This window comes from Aegilops tauschii, chromosome 5 (genome assembly GCF_002575655.3).
Source record: "Aegilops tauschii subsp. strangulata cultivar AL8/78 chromosome 5, Aet v6.0, whole genome shotgun sequence".
NCBI lineage: Eukaryota > Viridiplantae > Streptophyta > Magnoliopsida > Poales > Poaceae > Aegilops > Aegilops tauschii.
In genome coordinates, this window is record NC_053039.3 from 444,992,922 (window position 1) to 444,996,968 (window position 4,047).

General features: G+C 43.7%; 1 long non-coding RNA gene across 2 annotated transcripts; it reads right to left on the bottom strand.

The window, feature by feature from the left end:
• Positions 1-939: 939 nt before the first annotated feature.
• LOC120964054 (uncharacterized) lies at positions 940-3,710 on the bottom strand. Of its 2 annotated transcripts, XR_012183724.1 has the most exons (5): positions 3,145-3,710; positions 2,635-2,729; positions 1,931-2,186; positions 1,766-1,847; positions 940-1,242 (listed from the first exon to the last, which is right to left on the bottom strand). It is a non-coding gene; the product is annotated as an uncharacterized lncRNA (long non-coding RNA). The 2 variants fall into 2 exon arrangements; XR_006663306.2 differs by lacking the exons at positions 940-1,242; positions 1,766-1,847; positions 3,145-3,710 and adding an exon at positions 2,824-2,946 and having other exon boundaries at positions 2,050-2,186.
• Between the last annotated feature and the right edge of the window lie 337 nt (positions 3,711-4,047).

Here is a 4,047-nt window from a genome sequence, read left to right on the forward strand (position 1 = left end):
ATCTGGTTCAAGGAAATTATTTACAGAGTATAGTTTTGCTTGCTCGAAGCTTGCTGCAATTGGAAGGAATCTACATATAGCTTGTTCTCTGCGAAACTTTGCAAGGCATCGACTCAACAAATTATCTCCCCCCAACAAAGTAGTATTCTCCTGTGGTCCTACCATGAATTTTAAAATCTGTACAGCCGCATGATTGTTTAGTATTCCAAAAGAATTAAATGTGCCATGGTAATTTAAATTTTGAAACATGCTTTTGCATACGCAATGACGATATGCTCCATTATATCCATTGAAGTAGTGACAAACTGGTTACTGCAGCCTGTTCAAAAAAGGGGCAATGAATTCTTAGCTCAAGTGTACGATCAGAAAAATGAGACTGACATCCACTGATGGGATAGTAGGCAAGATGAATATGTGTTGCTTCTGTTGGAACCAAATCCTTAGCCATGGAATGCATCATCAGTTTACTTAGACTATGAGGAAAAATATTAAAAGCTTTTGGCATAAAAACCTGCATATATTTCTCACTTCTACTGGAAAAACATGTCTAGATGAGCGTTACGTCTATGCAAAATTCAGCTAGCAGCAGCGATAGCAAAATTTAGCTACCACAAAGTTCAGCTAGCACCAGCAATGGCAAAATTCAGCTAGCAGTGAAGCACCACATCATCGCTATCTCATTCTCCTTATCACAACCCGACCAATGCCGTGGCAACGGAGAGAGAAAAATCGCATGGGCCTATCCCAATAAGTATGACTGAAAACCAGCACAAGTCCCCATCCCATTTTTTAACAGGACGCGCTTCAAGCACAATTTCCTTAGCTACATGTATAAAACTACCATCAAGGCTGCCATACAACAAATAAGCTCCTTTTTTGGAACATCACACATGTCTTGTTAATAGGAAATGGGCAATAGCACCACCAAGTAAATCAATCTCAAAAAAGAAATAAAGTTTCCATACATGTTTACTGAACTGTGTTACACAAATGTACGTCAGGTCCCTTCTCTATAGTTTCATATTGGAGAACAATGATGTCCTACAATCATCAAAATGGTGAGGTTAATTTACAAAAACTAACAATTTTTGTTATGATGAAACCTTCTAACTGCATCCAAAGGTTGAGATCAAAGCAAACATATGATCCTCGTTCATACAGTGAACTTTTGACAAGAGGTGCCACAATTGGAGTTTGTGTCAGCCACACACGATACTTTCTGTGGTCCAACCTTTGCTATATCTGGAAAATGTAGAATAAAAAAAAATCTGAGTACCTGTTTTACTTTGGTTTTCCTGATACAACTGATGAATCCCAAGACACCAGCACACATATTGTCTTCACATTCATTCTCTTTCAATGTTAATAGTTGTCCCAAAATTTGTATTCTGAGTTCATATCAATCCTGGAGATTCACATTTTTCTAAACGAAAAAGATTTGCATCACATGTGTAAAAAAATAATGATTTAAATACTACAGGATATGCCCAACATCAGAGTTCTTTTTCCACTTAGCAGACTATGATATCCTATAGTTTACAAAAAGCTCACATATCTAGTTCAAAGGAGTAGCTCTTCAAAATTGAGCAGTGGCCTAAAAATTGAAATATTTGGTATGCTTTCAGAGCCGGGACTTGCTAACTTCCCTCTGTTATCTAATTTCTGGGCACATTGGCATACTGGCATGATAAAGACATCGTGACTTTGCTATAATTAAATACATGTATCCGTGTGATTTTACGGGAAAAATGCAAGGAATGCCCACCAAGTGCATCGCTGCAAGCATGGGAGTTCCTTGCCTCTCCAGCAACTACCATCTGATTCTCCAATTCGTCAGACTTCAACACCTACATGAGAAGGCTTAAGTTTTCAAAATCAAATGGAAGGTCAAATTCAAGCAATTATTAAGCAATGCTATAACTCAACTCACACTAAAGCTGGAGGATCTCCTATCGAGACGAAGCTTGCATTCAGAAGACGTGCCATCATACACATCAATTACAAATATACCAGCTCTCTTCCACACAAAACTGCATTTGACATGGTCGAATTGGCTGAACATTTCGTGAATGAAGAACCTGAGGGCTCACAGTTGTACGTTTCTGTAGAGCCATCATCACTGGTTACATTTAGATCTTGCACGAGATCACTAATCTTTTGCTTGACAAGGCGAGAGATTCATTTGGCTGCAGTTCCATCAAAAAGCAACAATCTCAAATACCCATCAGCTCCAATCTTGCTCAGGTTGTTTTAATGACACCACTCAAGTGACTTGCGGTCAAAGTCTAAGTCGACTGATGTTCGTCTTGCATCAGTGCTAAGCCACTCAGTACCGCCGACAGGGGGTAAAAGAGATAATGAACAACACATGCCCTCATACTCTAAAGCTAAATAGTAATCTCTTCGATATTGAACACTGCTAGATACTGACCAAAGTTCCAAAGAGTAACCATTTTAATATGCCAGCTCCTTATTTCTGTGTCAAGTGTAGTATTAGAGCATCATTTCTAAGTTCTAACTAATGGGAGTCCGGAGATCCTCGGCGATAGATATACAGTTTGCCCAAGGTGTTTACAAAACTGACATAAAGAGGATTGTGCAAAGGTTATGCTTATTGCTTAGTAGTGCTCAGACCTGAGGAGGGCCGTGCCACGGAAATCATCCTGCAGGTGGAGAGAGACGCGTCTGGCGACGTACGTGCCTATCGATGTCCCCTTTTGATGACTGACCTGAAAAGCACAACATCGTTGTTATTTCATCGAACACGTTGAGAGCACAAAGACTTTCAACGATCCAAGGCACGGTACAAGCTAGCGACGTCACCTGCACTAAAAGCTAGTGCACATGGAACTTGTAACGCAACTCCATGTTCAGTTAAGGTTGCTGCTCCTTTCCTGTGATATTTAATTTATTTATGAGATATAAGCATATGGCTTATTAAGTTTGAAGTCTGAACTATTGCCACCTCTTGGGCAGGAACCACAACACAACATAGAGCAAATTAATTCCCCTGTGTTTTTCAGATCGTAGGCTTCAAGAGTAGCTTCAGAACCAAATTCCTTTTCAATGAAACGCTCCAGCAAGAGAAATTCACTTATTCAGAAACAAAAGAATGAGCAAAAGTTAAAATACAGACACGCACACCTGGAGCCGCTTCAGCCATGTACGGGAGAGCTCATAATTCTTTGCTCCAAGGAAGGCAAGCATTTGCGGCCGTGCCCAAGGCAGCGGATATCAGGATGTGGTCGTGATTCCCCTGGCCGAACTGCTGTCAACCTCGGGTGACGTAGATCGGTCCTTGATATAGATGAATGAGATGTTGGCCGAGGTCCTGGCTGGCGGCGAGCGAGAGGCCGGAGGTGCGGCCTCCATGGCCGCTGCCCATGGCGTGCAGAAGGTTGAGGTCGGTCATGACGGCGGTCAGCCATCAATCCGGCAGCTCGGCAGAAGGCGAACATGAGTTCTCGGAATGCGCTGGTGGGCAGTGCAGGCGGGGCAGCACAAAAATAGGAGCTTCATGAGGAGGCGCAGCGCTCGCCCCATGGACGACCGGCGATGGACCCAAGCTGGGCGGAAGGAGAGGGTAATGGATTGGGGCGAGCTTGGGTGGTCGCTGCTGACCGGAGAGCGGAGAGAGAAGGAGGGGAACGGAGTGGAAAGAGGAGGAAGGCGGGCTGAGGGGGAGCGTCGGCGTGGCCCTCATCGGTAGCGGCCGGTCTCGGGCGGGAGGCGCGGAGTCGGGTGGTTGGGACAGGATGTCTCTGGCATGTGGCGGCGCAGAGGGGAACCTGTGAGGAATACCCTAGCGAATCGTTTTTTACTTGGTGGATGGATGGCGGGTTAATTCCTAAAAGCACGGGGACTTTTATGTAAAAACGTCGTGACGGTGAACCCGGCAGAATCAATCCGTGCTTTATTATTAGGGAGAGATAATGAGGATACGCAATAATTGTAAACTTATTAATATTATGATTAAAAAATGAGTAGTTAAGGGCACGCGGCCGCGCTGGGCCCAACAGCCCGGTCCAACGTGTCTGCGCTAGTATA